The sequence below is a fragment of the Typopeltis vanoorti genome, chromosome 6 (assembly GCF_054136105.1).
Source record: "Typopeltis vanoorti isolate ZY-2024b chromosome 6, IOZ_Tvanoo_1.0, whole genome shotgun sequence".
Lineage (NCBI taxonomy): Eukaryota > Metazoa > Arthropoda > Arachnida > Uropygi > Thelyphonidae > Typopeltis > Typopeltis vanoorti.
In genome coordinates, this window is record NC_143554.1 from 144,809,375 (window position 1) to 144,820,918 (window position 11,544).

Consider the following 11,544-nt stretch of genomic DNA (forward strand, 5'->3'; position numbering starts at 1 on the left):
TGAAAACGTGCTCTCTACGAATATCAAAATCAGCTGGGGACAATCTTTACACTGGGATTTGGCTTGGAGAAACGCTTACGACCGACTCCACATGCAACTAAATCGCAATGTCTCACCAACCTTGTGAATCCTTTTGCGAAGTAGGACAGCTCTCCTACCAGTGCAGCGCATTGTGCGAAGGCTGGCTGGAATGCTCAGGATTCCTTTCCCAACTTTCTCTGAGGGGTTCTATTGCAGTTTCCAACACCGGTAAGGGGAAAAAAACTAATATTTTTCATCAATATTCTAAAATATCACATATGGAAAATACGTAAAAAACGTCTTCTCACTGAGAAAGACAGAAACTTTTATCGAATTAAGAACTGCTTCTCCGCCTCACTCCCTCGATTTCTGGAACAGGAAAGATACCTCTTGAGTTAAACGGTCCCTAAGGAGATAATGTAGCCCACCAACCATAGTCAGATCACACAGGGGAGAATTAAAGTGTGCATATATTTGAAACATCATTGTTTGTATGACCTTTTGAACTCAGATTTTATTGGGTTTGTTATTTTAGTCTAATTTCTTTTTATTCCAATGTAGGGGGTTGTCCTGATTCAACCCAGACAGAGAAGGCCAACATCGACGTGGTCCTGAGCCATTTTAGGACGAGATCGCCCGTGCTGCGTATCCTTAATTTGGTCACTTATTTTTTATCCGTTTATTAAATTCTACAGGCGTTTACTCTTTGTATAGTAGTTTTCATAGTATTTTTAATATTCGCTTATCTGTTTACTCTTGTTAGGGTTTTAGTGTATTATTTTTCCTTTTCGGGACTTTTCTTTTAATGAGTGAAACGTCAAACGTACTTTTTAGAAGTATCCGATTGCTCAACACCTGAAACTGGTCAATTTAGGCCTTTTTTCTCCTCTATCACTATTTCATTCTATCTTTTAATCTTCCTCTCTCTCTCTCTCTCTCTCTCTGCTGAATCTCAACGCCACTTTTATTTTTATTCTCTAAAGGCCGATGATGAGACTTGAATTCCGACAATATATATATACAGGGTGTTCGGGATAAATTTGACATATTTATAATTAATTATATTTTTCCGTAAGTTACATGTATTAACACACACTTCTCTTCATTTAAAAGTTTGGACCCTTCTTCATTCATATACAAGATGTCAGAAAGGATGGATAGCTGGAACCCACCTGAATCATGGAAGAGAATAACTTGTATCATGATGATTCGTGCCCGCCATCAAAATAAGGATATTACGACTGCTGCCCAATGCTCCCTGAATACAGTAAAAACAATCAGGCATGAACTAGAGACTTGCAATGGTGACTACGAGGATGTAGCAAGAAGAAAGATCCCTAGCAGACGATCTGATTGCGTTCGTACAGCAGAATTCCTCGCAAATCTGCAGGAACAGGTGCTGAAGAACCCTGGCATTGGAATTCGGGCTTTGTTCGTGGAGTTGCTAACTGTAGTCAAGCCCTGGATAACAAGGGTAGCCAATGGTAGGCCGTATGTATGGCAGCAGGATTCGGCCCCTTGCCACACCTCTGGGAAAAGTCCAAAATGGTTGTCTGAAATTTTCTACCACTTCACCAGTCCAAATGTTTGGCCTCCAAACTCCCCAGACCTTAACCCCATGGATTATTTTGTATGGGGCGCAGTTGAAAAAGACACCAATCGCACTTCCAGTAATACAAAAGCCCAGTTAATGGATAAAATTAAAACAGTTTTTGCGGCCCTTCCCAGGGAGACTGTAGCATCAGCTTGTTCGAGGTTCCGAAGCAGAATTGAAGCTGTGATCGATGCTAATGGTGGTTATTTTGAGTAAATCTTGTTGATAGTATTGTAATTAACTCTGCCTGTAATGTTTTTTTGTCAATTCATTAAATTTAATAGATACAAAGAAGATTTTCTTTTTCCTTACGAAACTGTCAAATTTATCCCGAACACCCTGTATATATATATATATATATATATATATATATATATATATATATATATATATATATATATATATATATATATATATATATATATATATATATATATATATTGTCGGAATATATATATATATATATATATATATTGTCGGAATATATATATATATATATATATATATATATATATATATATATATATATATATATATATATATATATATAATTTTGAGTTCTCTAACTGATACTCCTTCAAGATACTGTATATCCAATGATGCGAGAACCTCGGATGACAATGTGCCAAGAAGGGTCAATTCATGTTGAAGGGGAGAAAGGAATAAAGCGATGTACGAATTCGTCACCAACACGAGAAATCACGTGCTTTATACGTAAAATTTTCCAACTGTTGTACAAGCAAAATAGTTACGACTTTAAAATCTAGAATCTTCATAAAAGAAAAGCTGAATTTCAGACTTATAATAATAATAACTCATCCAACAAAACGCATTGATTACCCTATTATCGGAATTGATTCGCTTTCATCTGCCAGAAATGTCGAGGGATCTCGCATTTATGGTCTGACAGTACGTAATTGAGCAAAATAAACCCAAGCTGCCAATTTCAACATCGATGTGATCTTCAGCCTTTCTTAGCGCTTGATTCCCGGATATATTCCTTTTTTTTATTTTTTAACTCTTTATTAGTTTTTAAATGTTTTTAATGTAAATTTAATATAAACTTGTTTATGTTTCTTTTACTTTTTTTCTTGTTAGGTTTTTGGTGTATTTTCCATTTTTTGGACTTTTCATTTAACGAGTGAAAAGCCACACGACCGTTTTAGAACTCCGCGGACAAATGACCTATTTATCCCCTCGTATCGAGTATAAGAGTGACACGAATAGTGTCACTCTTATACTCGAAAGGCCGATGATGAGCGAACTCGTGTGACATATACAGTAAGCTTCTCACTGTTATTTCGCAGACAAAAAAAAAACAAACTAAAAGAATGAATGAATTGTAAAATAACAAATTAATTTGGAAGGAAGTTAATGATAGTAAGTTAATCAAGAAATTTCGGTTATGTATGGTGTCGTGTCACCTACTATGGGGCATGAGAAAATACATCAAAAAATTACTCTGATAATGATGGTGACGAATGGGTTACAATAAAGGACACATTAAAGTATGTCGAACTGTAAAAGTGACAAATATTAATACAAACATCATCAGCATTAAATCAGCATTCATCATCAGCAGCATTCACTACCAGACTGAATTAGACAAGAAGAATTAAATATTCCACTTTAAATAAATTAAAGGAATGATCAGAGCAAATTAATTTTACCATTAAAAGAAAACTAATCTCAATCTCAAAGTAATCTAAAATATCGGATTGCTTCCGGTTGAATCAAGGGATTTTGTCATCTTAGTATTTCTGATGAAAACGAATAGTTACAGCTGCTAGGCCAGTAAAACCTCTCTCTTGTCTCTCGTTGTGCTAAATGGATAGTTGGGTCACTCCTGGCTGGTAGGTGACATACTTTTGTTAGCCTCCTCCAATGATCTCAGTCTCTTGTTCTTGGTGTCAGTTGAGAAAGGGAGGAATGTGTCCATTTTTTGATGTTATCAGTCCATTTTAATCGAGGTCTGCCACCAATCCTTGATCCCGGAACGATTCCTTCTTGTGCTTGCTTTGGGATGCCATTAGCCTTCTCCACATGACTCTGCTGATGACTGTCGGAATATTTTCCCTTTTTCCCCGTCTATTGATTCAATTTTTAGACATTTTCATTGGTTTCGTGAGCGGTATAGGGAACTCTCAAAAGTCTTCTGTAAGTTTTCATTTCAAAAGACAGGAGTCTTCTCTCATCCTTCCCTCAATAAAGTCCAGGCCTCACAACAATACAAAAGGATAGAATTCAACAAATTGACAATTAGTCGCTTAGTGGTGATTGCTAGTCTGTTATCTCTCCACAATGGTTTTAACTTCTGCAGGGCCACTGTTGACTTAGCAATTCGGTATTTAATGTCGGTTTTTAGCGATCATCTTGACTCAACGTTCTTCCTAGAAAATGAACTTATTTACATTCACAGTTTGTTCATTGTCAATTTGTATCTTTAAGAGTTCAATGTTTGATTTTGAGGTTATCGTTGTTTTTGTTTTATGCAGGTTTATGTATAATCCATATTCTTTTAATATTCCGAAGATGCGGCTGGTTATCTCTTGTAATTCTTCTTCACTTTCTGCCAGAAGATAGATATCGTCTGCAAAACGTAAGTTGTTTACTTTTAGTCCATCAACTACTATTCCAGTGTCATATTTATGAAGAGCTTCATCTATGACATATTCCAGAAAACAATTAAAAAGAAGAGGATAGAAGATGCATCCCTGTCTTACCCCTCATTCTGCCTGAAACGGTTCACTGCGTTTTTTAATTTCAATTCTCATATCAGATGAGGAATATAGAGATTTAATAATTCTAATGATTTTATTGTCTATGCCAAAATGGTCCAAATTTTTTCATAAAGCCTCGTGCTATATTGAGTCAAAAGCTTTTTGAAGGTCTAAAAAGTTTTGACAGATTAGTTTGTTATGTTCTGTGTATTTTTCACCTTCTAAGTGTATTGTAAAAATATGGTCGATTGTACTTCTAGAAACCTGCTTATTCATCTGATAGTCTTCTTTCTATTTTCTTTTAGATTCTCGACAATAATATTTTTAACAGGACTTTGCTTGGATGGCTAATAAGGTATATTGTTCTATAGTTGCTACATTTATTGCTGTTTCCCTTTTTAGAAATAGGTACAAGGACAGAAGTCCTCTAATCAGAAGGCCAAGTGTCTGTGTTCCGTCCTGGAATAAATTTAGCAAGGTGTCTATGATGATGTCACCTCCTTCGAGCATCGGTTCCATTGTAACATCATGGATTTTTTAAGAGCTAACTACCGCAATGACTTCTTCTTTTAATCGGGTAATCAGTGAAACCTAAAAGAACTAATTAAAGACGAATATGTAGACTCTTTGGAAGAGTGCAAACTAATGGAAACTCCTCTTACGAAGGTTTATATTCCCATACTCCTTCAGGGAAATGACAATCTGCATATAATAATGAAATTGATATATTAAATTAGATGCTTTTCAAAACTACTTTATTTCGTTCGTTTTCTTAGTAGTTTGATAAATTTCTTATTCAATACTGGAATATTTTTTTGGTCAGCTTATCTCTGTGATGCAATCCACATCTCTCACACATATCATACATATTTCATATTTCATACATGATGAAATTAGGTAACTCATCCACAATTATTATAATTTAGTTAGCTTTCATTTTTATAGCTGTTGCTAAATACTTGTCATTTAATAACAAGAAATTATTTATTCAATTTCTTGTTATCAAATTGTAAATTCAATATTATTTTAATATTATATTTAAATCAAATCTATAATAATACTTTATTAATTATTTTATATAAACTATCTAGTTCTTTAATTTTATATATTTATTAAAATTTTGTTTTCATCTCTTGATGTCGTATGAAGTAGAATATGTTTAGATCGTGCGTATTACTTCTTTTTCGTCATTAAATTACTTATGGTGTGTATTCTAAAAAAATTATTATCATTATTAAATAATGAAACTGATTTATTAAATTAGGTGCTTTTTTAAACTATTTTATTTTGCTTTGATTTCGTTCATTTTCTTAGTAGTTTGATAAATTTCTTATCCACCACAGGAATCTTTTTTGGTCAGCTTCGTCTATCTCTGTGCAATGCACATTCAATAGGAATCCTTTAATTTCATATCATATTTCCCTTTTTAGATACAAGGACAGAAGTGAACCAATCAGAAGATCACGTCTCTGTGTTCCATACATCCTGAATCATCCATGATTATTAATTATCATTAAAATGTCATTATTATTATTATTATTATTATTATTATTATTATTATTATTATTAAATAATAATAAATAATAAAAAATAATAATGTCATTAAATTGACATTATTGTTTAATGTCATTGTCATTAAATAATAAAACATTAAGAATTATTTCATTTTATATTTAAATCAAATCTATAATAATATTCTATTACTTGTTTTATATAAAAGATCCATTTCTTTAATTTTATATCTTTAGAACAGTTGTTTTTGCATCTCTTGATGTCGTATGAAAAGGAATAAATTTAGATTGCGCATAACACTTTCTTTTCGTCATTAAATTAGTTCTGTCGTGTCTTCTGAAAAAAAAGTATCATTAACATTTCTCAATCAATGCCATTTTTTTTTGCTTTTGCTGTAATAAAATATTTTATTCTGATCACCATTAATAACGATCAATAGTTAATAAATTAGTTAAATTAAATTATTCGAAGCTTATTCTCGTCAGCTCCAAAATGGAATGCATTAATGAGCATATTTGAATTAATTTGAATCTACAGGAATAATAATCGATTAAAATACCAAATACTTCAACCACCGAGGAATACTTTATTCAGGCAGATTGACAAATCTGATGAGAATTTTCCAGATAGTGTACGTAAGGCTGTATGGACATTGGGAAGGAACAACAAAGGAATGCTCGTTTTCTTTAGGGATTTGCTCAATTGAAGGAAACCATCCAATTATACGCGGTGATCAAAGGACTATGAAGATTCATAAACAGTTGGACATACTCTTGGCAAAGTCATTGAATATACGAAGCGAAGCTCAGTGTGAAGAAGGAATTAAAAGAAGCATAGTTACGGAGAAAAAACTATGTTAACTTGAAAACATTGTGAAAGATAAAGATCTCGGTGAGGGCAGGAAAGTTAGCATTCGCAAAGAATGGTATTTCTAGCTATGAGAAAGCTGGCTCTTGAAGGAATGTCAGTCAGTTCAGCTGAATTCTTACAGATGTGGGGGAGATTATTAAGTATTCCATGGGCTGTAAAAAAGAACTAATAACGTTTGATTACTCATCGAAGTTCTTGTACTTCAGCATACTGTGAGAGAGGAGGATTCATTAGAAAAAGCAAATATGTTTAGGAGGGTTGAAGACATGAAAATCATAAAAAAAACAAAAACAAAAGCGAAAGCGTTGTTGGATCAACGTTAAGGAACTTGCCTACGAAGTCATCTATTGACAGAAGCAGCGTAGTGTGATAGAGAGAGAGAGAGAGAGAGAGAGAGAGAGAGAGAGAGAGAGAGAGAGAGAGAGAGAGACTGTGTTCATAAGTTTACGAACACTCCGAAGTGCCAAGTTGCCATATTTTCACAAGTTGTTATACAGCTCTTACTCGAGCGGACTGTCTTCTCTTCCAGAATATTTAGGTTGCATCTATGGCGAAATAAACATAACAGAACATAACAACTTTTGTACAAGGACTGCTGTACAAGCAAAACTCATAAACGCACGAAGACTAATCGCTCAGCCACTAACCACCACACTTGGTAATTTGTTGTTGTTGTTGTTATGATCCATCGAGTCGTTTTCGACTCCTGCCCTAGCCACATCTTTCAGAATTTCCAAGCGCATTCCAGTTGCTTCTTTAACTCCATCCACCCATCTAATTCTTGGTCTTCCTCTTTTCCCGCATTCATCAACGTTAGCAAGCATCATTTGTTTCTGAAATGCAGACCACTTGGACCTTCGGAGATTCCATCTAACGATTTGTGTTCCGCTGATGAATGCGATTGATGTTCCTATCTCTATTAATGCAGGACGATGTTGACTATTAGGGAATCTGTTAAGGATGGTTCTGGATGATGGAAGAGGGTGGTCTTCGGAGTTTTTAGTAACTATGCACAGATCTATGGTAGGGTCTGTTCAATCTGGCTGAGTAAAGAGTGCCGTCCTGCTTGGGATCATAATTCAAATACAAATTATATGTATTTATCCACTTTTACTAGATTATTACCATCCCGGTTGTCAGAGGAATAGCCCCACATGGTGTGATGGGAATTGAAGTCACCAACATAGATAGCAGGGTAAGGAGGAGGCCGGTCCATCTGATCAGGCCAGGATTGCGATGGAGGTTTGTAAACATTATAGATTGTGATATTTTGAACTTTAATACCTATGGAGTATTCTGTATCAGAAACACTTTGGGCTATATCCTTGAGACCAGGCAGGATATAGGTTGCTCGGCCATGCTTGAGGTGTCAGTTATAAGATACGAGTATGAGTCCTGGGATCTGTAGCTTATTGACGGCGGTGTCAGACACATGGGTTTCCTGGAGAGTCAAGACATCAATTGCTTTATCTTTGGCTATTTTGCCGATGACTTCGTCTTTGGATTTAGATATCCCTTCTATGTTTAGGGAACATATCTTGAGGTAGTGTTGATTAGGGGACTGAAACATATTTTTCGAAGCTTGCCCTCCACCTAAACAAGCGACGCGATTCTTGTTTTTCCGGGTGACGATCGAGCAGGCATGGCACTTTTTTGTTTTGTATTCATCATAATTGTAAGTAGTCCAGGAGGCTTGGAAACCTTTGGACGCCTTGTTTTTCACAATGAAATTATTCTTAGTATCTAGATATTGACTATATTTATTTTATTTACATAAAATGAATGGTCGAAATCATGAAAATGACTCAAACAGTTTTTGAAAGTAATTTCAAAAATGGTTTTCTATCATAAAGAAATCCAAAAAAAGTCGCTATCAGAATGCAAAGTGGCGAGCTTAAAAGTATGTTCATCTCTCTCTCTCTCTCTTTCTCTCTCTCTCTCTTGTCATTAAAAAGTTTTAAAAAATAAGCCTAGATTCAAAAATGTACTTAACACAGTTTCAGTTTTGTGTTTTTGTCCATTTGGTCCAAATTTCTAACAACAAACGACTTATAAAAAATAACAGGAAATATTAGATATTCTCTTTCTTTTTAATGTATTATTATTTAAAGACAAGTCCCTTCATCTAATGAAAATAATTTTTGAAAGCGAGTTTTGTGCTAAGTGGTTGATCATATAGTCGACATAATAACTTTTCTAAGAGATTTATTCTTTATATATGAATTAAAGGGTCTACTAATTTGTTAACTTTTGATCCCTTTCCTCCGTATTTCACCCAAATAATAACAGGCAACCTGATTTTCGGATAAAATTAGCATACTTTCTTGTGATACTTATCAATTATTTTCCATGGCTATTTGGCAGAGCGAGTGTCTTCGTTAGTTCGTCAATGCTGTTGGTCAGAATCCCACCGTGGGCATACATATTTAGGTTTTTTTAAGCGAATTTCATCTTCTGATATGATACCAGAATTCTGTTGCTGAAGGGCCGAAGTGGCTTGGGAAAAAATCATATTTGGACTTAAGAGCAGAATTTCTGGTTTATCCAATACTTAATTCACTGCCCTACAATGCATACTCACGAATTACTGGTCTCCCTCCTACCGTGAAGAAATCTAAAAATAAACGTGAATTCAGTGAGATGTTTAAGATATAATTTCATTAACTGTAATTAATTACAGAAATATTTCGGTTTAATTTCTTAATCCATCATCAGCGTGACCGAGTAGAAACTTCTCATAGACACTCTCGGAAAGAATTCAACAGACAGCCTCATGGTCAAATCACATCGTGCCATTTAGCGAGTCACGTATTTGTAATTTGGAGGAATATGACGCTGTCAAGCCAATGTAACTGTGTCCAAGCGAAATGGATGCGAGAAAGGAACTGACGGAGCTTTAAAGAGGCATTATTATAGGATGGCATGTTAAACACAGGCCTATTTGTTCGGCATTGTTGACGAATTGGGTTATCCCGTGTCAACAGTGATACCATACTGAGATGAAAGCGCACCTAGTCAACTGCAATCGCTACCGACAGTGGACGACAGACCACACTCAGCGAAAGCTACCTTAGGGTGCTACGAAAGATAATATGTAAAAACGGCCATTTGTCGGCCAAGGCGTTGAATGCGTAGTTCCGGGCATCGACTGGTACAAGAATCTTCATAAAACATACAGAACTGAGTTTTACAACTTGGGTTTCATGGTAGGACCGCAATATGCAAGCCCCATATTACTCGAAGCAGCATGCAGAATCACCTTCAGTGGTGCAAAGAGGGTGAACAGTGAGACGTGGAAGCTTGGAAAGTTGGTTTATGGAGAGACGTATCACGCCACACCCTCTACCGAGTAGATGGACGGATGTGATGCGATGTGGATGTGCCGGATGCCTGGTGAACGTCTCTTATTTAGGGTGCGCAAACCCAATTATGAAATTCGGAGGTGGCGGTGTGATGGCATGGTCCTGTTTTTCGTGGTTTGATATCGGACCGCTGTTTGTAGTGTTGAACATTGAACTCATAGAGATATATAAACGTTCTGGACAATGAAGTGATTCACACTTTGTGTCATTTTTTTACAGAACTGAATATTGTCTCTTTCACCAAGACAATGCACCAAGTCATAAAGCTGCTGCTGTAAATGCGTGGTTTCTTGACATGACCATCGTCACACTTGACTGAGCTTCACAGACCCCAGATCTTAACTCTATTGGGCATCGACATATTTTGAATGAACTAGAGCTTGGAGTGAGGTCAAAGGACGTTTGTCCCACAATAGTTCAGGTTCTCATTACATCTCTATATGACGAATGGTCCAAAATTTCCTTTGACCGCTATCGTCCCTTTTATCGATAGTATTCCCTATAGGATTGCTTCAGTCATTCGCAGCGACAAGAAGTCGGTCACGAATGAATTTATCACAGGTACTTTGGAAATGATATCAATAGTTGAAAAATGGGGGAAATGAGGTTATGATGGTTTGGACATGATGAACGGTCAGCAGCTGAAAGTGTAAACAGGGATATGAATCTGAATGTAGATGGGAAGACATGAAGAAGAAGTAGACCGAGAAAGACATGGAGAGAAGTGTGAAAAGAAACATGGAAGAGTGTGGAGCAACTGAAGAAATGGCACAAGATAAGAAAGAATGCAAAAAAGGGTACTCGTAAGGCCGACCCCTGGGATAAAGCACGATAAGAAGAACAAGCAGCATTTTTCGTGAAACCTCTTTCAAATTCTAATAAAAAGGCAAATCCGGGTTCCTGGGCAGAATCCGTGTCTATCATGTAGTGGAAATCAAAGCAACTCCTATAAGAAGGAGATGTTCTCAGAACTCTCTACTAAATTCAAAACAACTGAGATTTTTTCTATATTTGGCTATAACATATGTATAATTTATAATATCCTGTGTTATGATATCTTAATTATGGCAATTTATAGTAACTGAGTTCTATATATCACTATTTTATTATTCACTTTAAGGAAAAAATGCAAACATGACCACTCATTTTATATTGACTATTTATCTGAATCTCCAGCTCATAGGGTATCACTGAAAAAAAAAAAAAAATATATATATATATATTAATAGTAAATAATCTATTCAAATGTTTTGTTTATTAGCGGCAAAAACTCCATCCTTTAAAAGTTGAATTTGCTTTCCTATATTACTTAAAAGAACCCAGTCGTTTGTGATTGCCTATAAAGAGGCACTACCAGTAGTATTAACCACTTTTGGTACTTGATCAAAATTATGAATTACACGCTTTGAGGGTAGTGAGGAACATAACCCATGACTTTAGAATTAAGGCTAAGTTGATGTGATTA